Source organism: Oncorhynchus mykiss, chromosome 11 (genome assembly GCF_057628025.1).
Source record: "Oncorhynchus mykiss isolate SJ-2025 chromosome 11, ASM5762802v1, whole genome shotgun sequence".
Classification (NCBI taxonomy): Eukaryota; Metazoa; Chordata; class Actinopteri; order Salmoniformes; family Salmonidae; genus Oncorhynchus; species Oncorhynchus mykiss.
In genome coordinates, this window is record NC_143032.1 from 46,967,751 (window position 1) to 46,981,631 (window position 13,881).

Sequence of the window (13,881 nt, forward strand, 5' to 3'; positions counted from 1 at the left end):
GCGCTCCCTCACTTTCTTCAATTTAAGAATGCACAGAGAAGGGAAAAATATTGGAGGAAAAGAAATTATGATAAATTCAAAATAAATTATTGGCTATTTAATTACCACAGAATTCCATGGAAAACGATAGAATGACAAACCAAATAAATATGTATAGCAGCTTAGAATTAACCAACTCGCTGAGTGGCTGCTGAACTTAAGTTACAAAAGAACGGTGCGTATGTGAACACACTGGGTGCCAAGCTCTTTCCTGGTCCAACAAGCTCTGCGCTCCTGGGCCAAATCCGAAATAACAATAACAGCCACAGACATAAAACTCTATGAGGTGTTTCCAAAACGTCTGTCATCAAAACAGTTTGATATGGACTTGGGGCTGTATTATGCAAGATCAAATAGCATAGGCTATAGCATAGTAGTAGTGGTGGGCCTATGTTACAGTTACACCCCAACAAAAATGTTTACAAGCTTTTAGGATGCTCGCTGAGGCTGAATAGTCACTTTTCTAATGCGGTCAAAACTCAACAGCTGGGATATAGCCTATTTGTATTTATTATAGATCCCCGTTAGCTACAGTGCATTATAAAGTATTCATACCCCTTGACTTTTCCAAAATGTTGTTCGGTTACAGCCTTATTCTGAAACTGATTAAATCGTTTTTTCACTCTTCAATTTACAGACAATACTCCATATTGAAAAAGCAAAAACAGGTTTTTAGAAATGTTTGCAAATCTATTAAAAATACAAAAATGAAATATTACATTTACATAAGTATTCCAACCCTTCACTCAGTACTTTGTTGAAGCACCTTTGACAGCGATTACAGCCTTGAGTCGTCTTGGGTATGACGCTACAAGCCTGGCACACCTGTATTTGGGGAGCTTCTCCCATTCTTCTCTGCAAATCCTCTTAAGTACTGTCAGGTTGGATGGGGAGCGTTACTGCACAGCTATTGTCAGGTCTCTCCAGAGATGTCCGATCGGGTTCAGGTCCGGGCTCTGGCTGGGCTACTCAAGGACATGCTGCAGAAATTTTTTGGAACTCTTCCCCAGATCTGTGCCTCTGTCTCGGAGCTCTACAGAGAATTCCTTCAACCTCATGGCTTGGTTTTTGACTGTCAACTTTATATATATATATATATATATATATATATATATATATATATATATAGGTGTATATATAGGTATATATAGGTGTGTGTCTTTTCATGTCCAATCAATTGAATTTACCACAGGTGGACTCCAATGAAGTTGTTGAAACATCTCAAGGATGATCAATGGAAACAGGATGCATCTGAGCTCAATTCTCAAATCTCACAGGACACATTTTGAATGCTTATGTAAATACAGTGGGGCAAAAAAGTATTTAGTCAGCCACCAATTGTGAAAGTTCTCCCACTTAACAAGATGAGAGAGACCTGTAATTTTCATCATAGGTACACTTCAACTATGACAGACAAAATGAGAAAAAAAATCCAGATAATCACATTGTAGGAATTTTAATGAATTTATTTGCAAATTATGGTGGAAAATAAGTATTTGGTCACCTACAAACAAGCAAGATTTCTGGCTCTCACAGACCTGTAACTTCTAATTAAAGAGGCTCCTCTGTCCTCCACTTGTTGCCTGTATTAATGGCACCTGTTTGAACTTGTAACCAGTATAAAAGACACCTGTCCACAAACTCAAACAGTCACACTCCGAACTCCACTATGGCCAAGACCAAAGAGCTGTCAAAGGACACCAGAAACAAAATTGTAGACCTGGACCAGGCTGGGAAGACTGAATCTGCAATAGGTAAGAAGCTTAGTTTGAAGAAATCAACTGTGGGAGCAATTATTAGGAAATGGAAGACATACAAGACCACTGATAATCTCCCTCGATCTGGGGCTCCACGCAAGATCTCACCCCGTGGGGTCAAAATGATCACAAGAACGGTGAGCAAAAATCCCAGAACCACACGGGGGGACTTAGTGAATGACCTGCAGAGAGCTGGGACCAAAGTAACAAAGCCTACCATCACACTACGCCGCCAGGGACTCAAATCCTGCAGTGCCAGACGTGTCCTACCTGCTAAAGTCAGTACATGTCCAGGCCCGTCTGAAGTTTGCTAGAGAGCATTTGGATGATCCAGAAGAAGATTGGGAGAATGTCATATGGTCAGATGAAACCACAATATAACTTTTGGGTAAAAACTCAACTCGTCGTGTTTGGAGGACAAAGAATGCTGAGTTGCATCCAAAGAACACCATACCTACTGTGAAGCATGGGGGTGGAAACATCATGCTTTGGGGCTGTTTTCTGCAAAGGGACCAGGACAACTGATCCGTGTAAAGGAAAGAATGAATGGGGCCATGTATCGTGAGATTTTGAGTGTAAACCTCATTCCATCAGCAAGGGCATTGAAGATAAAACATGGCTGGGTCTTTCAGCATGACAATGATCCCGAACACACCGCCCGGGCAACGAAGGAGTGGCTTCGTAAGAAGCATTTCAAGGTCCTGGAGTGGCCTAGCCAGTCTCCAGATCTCAACCTCATAGATTATCTTTGGAGGGAGTTGAATGTCCGTGTTGCCCAGCAACAGCCCCAAAACATCACTGCTCTAGAGGAGATCTGCATGGAGGAATGGGCCAAAATACCAGCAACAGTGTGTGAAAACCTCGTGAAGACTTACAGAAAATGTTTGACCTCTGTCATTGCCAACAAAGGGTATATAACAAAGTATTGAGATAAACTTTTGTTATTGACCAAATACTTATTTTCCACCATCATTTGCAAATAAATTCATTAAAAATCCTACAACGTGATTTTCTGGATTTTTTTTCTAATTTTGTCTGTCATAGATGAAGTGTACCTATGATGAAAATTACAGGCCTCTCTCATCTTTTTAAGTGGGAGAACTTGCACCATTGGTGGCTGACTAAATACTTTTTTTGCCCCACTGTAAGGTATTTCAATGTTGTATTTTTGATAAATTAGCTAAAATGTCTGAAGACCTGTTTTCACTTTGTCATTATGGGGTATTGTCTGCAGATTGCTGACTAAAAAAATTAACTTAATCAATTTTAGAATAAGGCTGTGAAGTAAGAACATTTTGAAAAAGCAAAGGGGTCTGAATACTTTCCTAATGAACTTCACTCATCCTGGAGTCCAGCAAAATGAAGGCAGATATTTTAAAAAATGTAACATTAGAATACATTCACAACCGATTTCAGAACACGTTAAGTGTGTTCCCTCAGGCCTCTACTCTACTACCACATATCTACAACACAACATTGATGTAGGACCTGCCTTGTTGATAGTGCTGTTAAGGAGGCAGAGCAAGGCTTTATTATGAACAGACTTCTCGCTATCTTACATAGTGTTGTATCAATATGTTTTGACCATGACAATTTACAATCCAGGGTTACTCCAAGCAGTTTAGTCACCTCAACTTGCTCAATTTTTATATTATTCACTAAAATATTTAGTTGAGTTTTAGGGTTTAGTGAGTGATTTGTCCCAAATACAAGACTAACTTGCCACCCATTCTGAAACTAACTGCAGCTCTTTGTTAAGTGTTGTAGTCATTTCAGTTGCTGTAGTAGCTAACGTGTATAGTGTTGAGTCATCCGCATACATAGACACACTGGCTTTACTCAAAGCCAGTGGCATGTCGTCAGTAAAAATTGAAAAAAGTAAAGGGGCTAGACCGCTGCCCTGGGCATTCCTGATTGTGTTTATAGGCTTCCATTAAATAACACCCTCTGTGTTCTGTTCGACAGGTAACTCTTTATCCACAATATAGCAGGGGGTGTAAAGCCATAAAACATTTTTCGTTATCATAAATTTCTCTCAGCCATTTGTGTAAGTGCTGTACTTGTGGAATGTCCTTCCCTATACGCGTGTTGAAAGTCTGTTGTCCATGTGTGTACTGTAAAATAGCATTGTATCTGGTCGAACACAAAAGTTTACTAAGGGTTGGTAACAGGCTGATTGGTAAGCTATTTGAGTCAGTAAAGGGAACTTTACTATTCTTAGGTAGGGGAAGGACTTTCGCTTCCCTCCAGGCCTGAAGGCAAACACTTTCGTGTATGCTTAAATTAAAGATATGACAATTAGGAGTGGCAAAATCGTCCGCTATTATCCTCAATAATTTTCCATCCAAGTCGTCAGACGCCGGTGGATTGTCATTGTTGACAGACAACTGTAATTTCTTCCTCTTCCACACTCACTTTACGGAATTCAAAATTACAGTGCATGTCTTTCATAATTTGGTCAGATATACTTGGAGTCAACTTTTGTTGCTGACATGCCATGCATAAGTTTTCTAATCTTGCCAATGAAAAAGTAATTAACCTGTTATGGCTACAATCACGAAACCGGGATCGATATGAAACCTACCAGTGAAAATAGAGGGCGCCAAATTCAAACCACAGAAATCTCATAATTACAATTCCTAAAACATACATGTGTCTTATATCATTTTAAAGCAATTCTCGTTGTTAATCCCACCAAAGTGTCCGATTTCAAATAGGCTTTTCAGCGTAAGCACTACAAACGATTATGTTAGATCTCCACCAAACCACAATAAGCACAGCCATTTTCCAGGAAAATATAGCATTCACAAAAAACAGAAATAAAGATAAAATGAATCACTAACTTTTAATTTTCTTCATCAGATGACACTCATAGGACTTCATGTTACACAATAAATGCATGTTTTGTTTGATAAAGTTCATATTTATATAAAATAATCTGAGTTTACATTGGCGCGTTATATTCACTAGTTCCAAAAACATCAAGTGATTTTTCATAGCCACATCATTCAACAGAAATACTCATCATAAATGTAGATGATAATACACATGGAATTATAGATATACCTCTCCTTAATGCAACCGCTGTGTCAGATTTCAAAAACAACTTTATAGAAAAAGAAACGCATGCAATAATCTGAGACGGCGCTCAAAAATAAAAACACCACAGCCGCAAAGAGGGCGTTAACATAAACAAGAAATTACATGATAAATATTCCCTTACCTTTGATGATCTACATCAGAAAGCACTCTAGGAATCCAAGGTCCACAATAAATATTTGTTTTGTTTGAAAATGTCCATTATTTATGTCCAAATACCTTCTTTTGTTAGCGCGTTTGGTATACATATCCAAACGCTAATTCCGGTCAACGTTATATTGGACAAAAACTTCAATAAGTGATATTACCGGTCGAAGAAACATTTCAAACTAAGTACAGAATCAACCATTAGGATGTTTTTAACATATAGCTTCAATAAAGTTCCAACCGGAGTGTTCCTTCTTGTCTTAGTGAGCAATGGAACGCAAGTGACTACCATGAGGAAAAAGCGCGATCACAAAATGGCTGCTTGATGGACATCTGATATTCTGTTCTGATATTCTGCTCTCATTCACTCCCACAACAACATAGAAGCCTCATTATAATTTCTATTGATGGTTTACATCTCGTGGAACTCCTAGGCAGTGCAACATCATTCATATCTCAAGGGGATTTCATTGGGGACTCTGGTGAATACATACAAACTCAGATTTCTGACTTCCTGTTTTGATTTCAACTCAGGATTTTGCCTGCCAATATGAGTTCTGTTATACTCTCAGACATCATTCAAACAGTTTTAGAAACGTCAGAGTGTTTTATATCCAATACTAATAATAATATGCAAATATTAGCAACTATGACTGAGGAGCAGGCCGTTTGATATGGGCACCTTTCATCCAAGCTACTCAATACTGCCCCTGCAGCCAGGCGATATCAGTGGGTTTTGTGACGAATGAGCCATCTGATTCAATGATGATGTAGCGAAGTTTGCCTTTTTGCCTCAAAATGTATTTAAGGTGCTCCAAAGCTTTTTACTATCATTCTTTATGTCATTTAGCTTTGTTTCATAGTGTAGTTTATTTGTATTTTTATTCAGTTTAGCCACATTATTTCTCAATTTGCAGTACATTTGCCAATCGGTTGTGCAGCCAGACGTATTTGCCATTTATTTTACCTCATCCCTCTCAACCATACCATTTTTAGTTTCCTCATCAACCCACAGGAATATAACAGTTTATAGTCGTTTTACTAATGGGTGCATGCATAAATGTGTCAAGTGCAGAGTCTGGTTGCTTCCCATAACGGACCAACACATATTCTTTACATCAACAACGTAGGAATACCTACAAAAGTTATTGTATGACCTCTTATACACTATTTTAGGCCCAGCTTTTGGAACTTTGGTTTTCCTAGATATGGCTATTATATTGTGATCACTACATCCGATGGATTTGGATACTGCTTTCAAGCAAATCTCTGCAGCATTAGTAAAGATGTGACCAATACATGTTGATGATTTAATTAATGTGCTGTTTGTAAATACCCTGGTCGGTTGACTGATAACCTGAACCAGGTTGCAGGCAATAGTTACAGTTTGAAGCTTTATCTTGAGTGGCCAGCCTGATGAAAGCCTGTCAATATTTAAATCACACAGAAAATATACCCCTCTGTTGATTTTATTTATTTTTATTTTATTTCACCTTTATTTAACCAGGTAGGCAAGTTGAGAACAAGTTCTCATTTACAATTGCGACCTGGCCAAGATAAAGCAAAGCAGTTCGACACATACAACGACACAGAGTTACACATGGAGTAAAACAAACACACAGTCAATAATACAGTATAAACAAGTCTATATACGATGTGAGCAAATGAGGTGAGATAAGGGAGGTAAAGGCAGAAAAAGGCCATGGTGGCAAAGTAAATACAATATAGCAAGTAAAACACTGGAATGGTAGATTTGCAGTGGAAGAATGTGCAAAGTAGAAATAAAAATAATGGGGTGCAAAGGAGCAAAATAAATAAATACATTAAATACAGTAGGGAAAGATGTAGTTGTTTGGGCTAAATTATAGGTGGGCTATGTACAGGTGCAGTAATCTGTGAGCTGCTCTGACAGTTGGTGCTTAAAGCTAGTGAGGGAGATAAGTGTTTCCAGTTTCAGAGATTTTTGTAGTTAGTTCAAGTCATTGGCAGCAGAGAACTGGAAGGAGAGGCGGCCAAAGAAATAATTGGTTTTGGGGGTGACTAGAGAGATATACCTGCTGGAGCATGTGCTACAGGTGGGAGATGCTATGGTGACCAGCGAGCTGAGATAATGGGGGACTTTACCTAGCAGTGTCTTGTAGATGACATGGAGCCAGTGGGTTTGGCGACAAGTATGAAGCGAGGGCCAGCCAACGAGAGCGTACAGGTCGCAATGGTGGGTAGAATATGGGGCTTTGGTGACAAAACGGATTGCACTGTGATAGACTGCATCCAATTTGTTGAGTAGGGTATTGGAGGCTATTTTGTAAATGACATCGCCAAAGTCGAGGATTGGTAGGATGGTGAGTTTTACAAGGGTATGTTTGGCAGCATGAGTGAATGATGCTTTTTTGCTAAATAGGAAGCCAATTCTAGATTTAACTTTGGATTGGAGATGCTTGATATGGGTCTGGAAGGAGAGTTTACAGTCTAACCAGACACCTAAGTATTTGTAGTTGTCCACGTATTCTAAGTCAGAGCCGTCCAGAGTAGTGATGTTGGACAGGCGGGCAGGTGCAGGTAGCGATCGGTTGAAGAGCATGCATTTAGTTTTACTTGTATTTAAGAGCAATTGGAGGCCACGGAACGAGAGTTGTATGGCATTGAAGCTTGCCTGGAGGGTTGTTAACACAGTGTCCAAAGAAGGGCCAGAAGTATACAGAATGGTCGTCTGCGTAGAGGTGGATCAGAGACTACCAGCAGCAAGACCGACCTCATTGATGTATACAGAGAAGAGAGTTGGTCCAAGAATTGAACCCTGTGCCACCCCCTTAGAGACTGCCAGAGGTTCGGACAGCAGATTTGACACACTGAACTCTATCAGAGAAATAGTTGGTGAACCAGGCGAGGCAATCATTTGAGAAACCAAGGCTGTCGAGTCTGCCGATGAGGATGTGGTGATTGACAGAGTCGAAAGCCTTGGCCAGATCAATGAATACGGCTGCACAGTAATGTTTCTTATCGATGGCGGTTAAGATATCATTTAGGACCTTGAGCGTGGCTGAAGTGCACCCATGACCAGCTCTGAAACCAGATTGCATAGCAGAGAAGGTATGGTGAGATTCGAAATGGTCGGTAATCTGTTTGTTGACTTGGCTTTTGAAGACCTTAGAAAGGCATGGTAGGATATATATAGGTCTGTAGCAGTTTGGGTCAAGAGTTACCCCCCCCTTTGAAGAGGGGGATGACTGCAGCTGCTTTCCAATCTTTGGGAATCTCAGATGACACGAAAGAGAGGTTGAACAGGCTAGTAATAGGGGTGGCAACAATTTCGGCAGATCATTTTAGAAAGAAAGGGTCCAGATTGTCTAGCCCGGCTGATTTGTAGGGGTCCAGATTTTGCAGCTCTTTCAGAACATCAGCTGAACGGATTTGGGAGAAGGAGAAATGGGGAAGGCTTGGGTATCACATGCATTTCACACATGCTATCTAGATACTGACTGTTAGCACTTGGTGGTATATAGCAGCTTCCCACCAGAATGGGCTTTAGGTGAGGCAGATGAACCTGTAGCCATATTATTAACAGTATTAACATGAGATCCTCTCTAAGCTTTACAGGAATGTGGTTCTGAATATAAATCGGCCACACATCCACCTCTGGCATTTCTGTATTTTCTGTAGATCTTGTAACCATGTATTGCTACCACTGTATCATCAAATTTATTATCTAAGTGAGTTTGAGAGATTGTCAGAGTAAGAATGTCTTATGTTACTAGCAATTTTTTAATTTCACGAACGTTGTTTCTTATAGCTACATACGTAAACATGGGCTATTTTTAGCACTATTCTGGGATGCTTGATTGTTGTTATTGCTTTACTGGGAAGCTTAGGAGAGGTAGACATGCTCAGGTTATTTATTTTAGTGCATGATGAGCTGCACACAGTGGACTTCCTGCTAGGACACACTGCCTCAGTGCTATCAGTATAACTCTGGTTCATAGGCACATGATTATGGCATACAATAGCTGTAGGATCAGAAGAGGCATTCAGTGCAGTAAGAGGTACATGCATGTCTACCTCCTTTAAAAAGTTGTGAGCTTACACTGCGGGTCTTAGAGGTACACGGCGTCACTGCTTCATTGCTCCAGACCACCGCAAGGGGGAGTTAGAACACTCATTATGCACTTGGGTCCCAAGGTTTTTATATGACCAATCATATCGAGTCGTTCCAATGATGAATTTGATGTGAGCCACCTGTCCCTGGTGACTGTCTTCAGCAAAGATGGCTGACAAAACATTACAGTGGAAGAAAATGTAAGTAATTAAAATGTCATAATGAGTCAAGCTAAAAATTGAGAGGAATATGTTAGTTAATGTAGAGACAAACGATTGTGCATATTTTTTTGTCAAAGTTCATTTACAAAAATCACTATTTAGCAATTTAGCTGACTAGCTAACATTAGCCAGCTAGCTAGCTAGTGTTATGACATGAGAATTAAATTGTCATTTGTGTTGTTAAATGCTTTAGGGACTCCTGAGAAAACCAGCAAACCAGACTGTCATCTTGTGAAACAGTGGATGTGAAGAATGTAGCTAGATAAAGTATTTACTGCAAATTGAATGTACAATTGTGTAAGCTTGCCTTGCTTATATTTGCTTGCCTTGCTTATAGTCTGAATGGCATTAATGAAGCCTATGGATTGAGTAGAATATAATAACTTTATTGTGCCAAGGATGCAAGTCCTATATACATGTAGTTAATACCATGCATGAGATCCCCACATTGTAGCCTGCACATTGAATATATTCACTGATCATATACTCTTCCTTGGCAAATAAAGGTGTGGTTCCCTAAGTTGCCTAAGTTGGTCTTTGAAGTTATTACAAATATAAAATGTTGTTGAGACAACATGTTGGCATAGGCAGACATTGCAATTGGCAAATGCATTTAACGCATATTCTATAACAGGGGAGGACGGCATATAATAATGGCCGGAACAGAGTAAATGGAATGGCATCAAACACATATATTTGATACCATTCCACTGATTCCGCTCCAGCCATTACCGCGAGTCCGTCCTCCCCAATTAAGGTGCCACCAGCCCCCTGGGTTCTATGAGGATATTCAATAGGCTACATCTATCAGTACAAACTTTGATTGAGATATAAAACAAAAACTGGCTCCTGCACCTAAAAAAAGTAGCAGTACACCACTGAATGTTACTATATTAACCTTGTTTATGTCAAATATGGATATTTGACATGGTCATAGGTCTGTTGTTCTTTACTCAGATCACACATCATTACTTTTAACTGGTGAACTATAAACATTAAATGGTATATTAAAACGCTGTAAATTAATAATAACAGAACATCAGGGATAGCAGATCGTCTAGCCAAAATCAGCAGTCCCAGTTCATAAGATTGAAAAGATATAGTCACTGGTCTGTTATGTGAACCATTTTTCAATTCAACTTGATTTCTCAAACGTGATGTATAGGCTTATGTGTTATCACCATCTTGTGGAGAAAGACACAGCGGACCAATATCAGCAGTAATGGAGCAATCTGGGATTGGTACATCGAGGTCTACAATACATCAAGTAAAACATTTTGTTAGGTGGACCTTGACCAAGGATACCTCTGTAATGTATCACTTATAAGCTGAATTTGAGAAGTATTGATACGTTTGGTAAAAATACTAGAATGGCTGGATTTAGACGGTGAATAATATCCCACTGGGCACGTTTAGTTTTCAGTTAAATTTGGTTGAATTGTCAACTATCCATGAATTCAGCGTGAAATCAACTAGAAATGTGCTAGTGTCATTGAATTAAAGGTTAAATGTTGGGTGAAAAAAAAAGACAAAATGCCCGTATGTCGAGGACTTTTTACAAATCTAAATCGTTTTCCACATCATCACTTTGTTTTTTTTGGTTGACGTTCAACCAATTTTTTTCCAGTGGGAACTCCTTTCTCCGCAAGCATTAGATAGGTGGAGGTATCGGCTAGTGGCCTTTCCACATTTACCAGACACAATTATCTAGAGCAACTTATAGGAGGGTAAGTGCCTAGCTGAAGGTTAAGGTTAAGTGCCTTGCTAAAGGGCACATCTTTCAACTAGTCAGCTTGGGGATTTGAACCAGTGACCTTGCAATTACTGGCCCAACTCTCTTAACTGCTAGCCTACCTGCTCCCATTTTTCTTTCAAATCAGTAAAGGGAAGTGAACAAGTGCACACTTTGGGAGGAAGGAAGGATAAGTAGATGATACAATTGGAACATAGCCCTTGTCAACAACCACATGAAGTGACATGAAGTTGGAGGATCAGTTAGAAACCACGAGGACCAAGTGACAGTTTAACCTCATGTCTTCATCACTTCTCTACCTGAACACAGTTATCTTCAGGTTCAATAGAGGACACATCAGAATCATCATCTCCAGGATCTGTTGTCATTCTTTACTTTATTGAAGTAGGCTATGTGTGTCCATCACGTGCAATCTATGTTTTATACAATACACCCTGGTCATTGAACAGCTGGAAATGACTGGAGGAAAATAGTGTCTCGGTCTGAATTTGTCTATGATAGATGCAAATATTGTGGACACATGTAATTGCTTCAGACTTCTGCTAATATACTTTCGTCTCAATGTGCTGTTGTTGATGAGCTGTTGTTGTTTTAAATGCCACTGTATTGTTGCTATATTCTTCTGCTGAATCTTGTAAGGTCACACAAATAAGTTAATAATCTTAAGGGATTTTATCATAGATAAATAAAGGTTAAACAAAACATTGAATAATTTTATTCTGTGCTGAATAATAATAATTCAAACCTTGTGCATGTTAATGTGTACATTTTGTAATTGCAATCAATGTCAGTGGCAGGGCGGAAATTGGACAAGCAGATATCATGGACCTGAACAGAGGGACAGGCCGTCTTCTTCAGCTGCGAAGACAATGATCAGTGTACAACTTGTTGTTGGTGCCAAAAGATTTTACCTTGATTCTCAACATACAGAAGCATAATTACATGGTCTATAGAGGCTATAACTATCCCACAAAAAGATGACTTATCAGCCTTGAGAAAGGAGAACACCTGTGATCTGATGATCAAGTCAGTTAAAGTGGTCCATTCTGCCACCTACTACCGTGTCTGTTATCGGGCTGGGGAACCCACAATGAGAACCAATCAACTCACCATGTACAACATCTCTGTGGTTTTAATCAAGCTGTGAATACATTTTTATTTCTCCATAGGAAGTGACATATTCATGTGGAACTGTTTGAGAAGACACACCCCAGCTGAGGTGAGTTCAATTCACTTGAACGTTTGCTACAGAGCGGCACGTTTCCCCAAAAGGTTTTGTAAGTTTTTAAACAGACTTTGAGGTCCGTTTTGATATGGTGGGTGTGGTGAGGTGTGGCTTGAAGCAATGAGTGACGTATCTAAAGGGCTGTGGCCATGTTGACAGCGTTCCCCAACCCACAGTCAATGACATGCCCACAACCCCAAACCCTTCCCATTTTTCAACTGGTTATTCAGTACAGCACCATTTCTCTTCAATTGAACATTCCATAAAGTAAAAAAGTACTGAACGCAGACCTGGTGCTTCACCTCTCAGCTTCAAAATCAACTATATTATCCAAACCATACTTCAGTAAAGATTTGTGAAGTCAGTTAGAATGTCTGTGATCATTTCTTATTCTTATTCATACTGTTCAATGGAGAATACGTATTTTTAAAACCACATAATCACTGAACAGGGACTGTGATATAACAATATGCTTTTTACATTAATTGCAGGACCTTTCATTTTGAACATGGTGCAAATTGTGTTCCCTCCTTAAAACTAAAATGAATATCACATTTGACTTTTGATGATTGTGCGACCTACCCACTGCAGACACTTGAATAGAGGTATATTTAAGGTTTTCAGTTCTGTGCTGTTTTGTCACAATAATATCTAATTAAATCCCCGAAAACACCGTATTTCTTTACTATAAGACAATCTATTCTTAGTTGTGATTTTTTATTATTGGATCACTTCAGAAGATGACATTTTTTTTCATTTTACTATGCAAGTCAGTTAAGAACAAATTCTTATTTTCAATGACGGCCTAGGAACGGTGGGTTAACTGCCTTGTTCAGGGGAAGAGTGACACATTTGTACCTTGTCAGCTTGAGGATTCGAACTTGCAAACTTTCGGTTACTATTCCAACGCTCTAATCACTAGGCTACCCTGCTGCCCCAACAATAAAATCATAAGTTCACCTCACCTCACCTGTTTACTTGAATCTGGATCTTCCGACGCAGATGTTGAGCCTAGACACTCTTGTGGTGGAAAAATGTGGTTATTTATTTGGTTTTCAAATGAAAGGTGACACGGTAGTTACTGAAAACAAGCTATATGGGTGGCAGGCAGCCTAGCGGTTAAGAACGTTGAGCCAGTAACCGAAAGGTCTACGTTTCGAATGCTTCTGAGAAGTGCATCTGCTAAATTACGTATATGTAAATGATAACCCCAGTTCGAGCGTGTGATGAGTTGTTGGTTACTCAAAGCTGCTAGATGTTTATATACAAAAAGCATTTAACCTTTTTCATCTCTTTCTGTGGGTTCGAGGCTGACACCTAAAGCTTTTTAACAAGCAGTGATACTAGCAAGAGCAGTGTGCGGGTGTATTATTATTTTTCTCATCTGGGTTCGGTCTTGCAATATTCAAGAATAGTACAGTGATGGGCAGACAAGACAATTCCACATATCTTAAGGTTCTTGCATTTGCAGAATTGTAGGCCTATGTCAAAACAAGCTCTTACGATTGTTTATGTGTACTTTTAATTTGAAACAATCACATTAAATA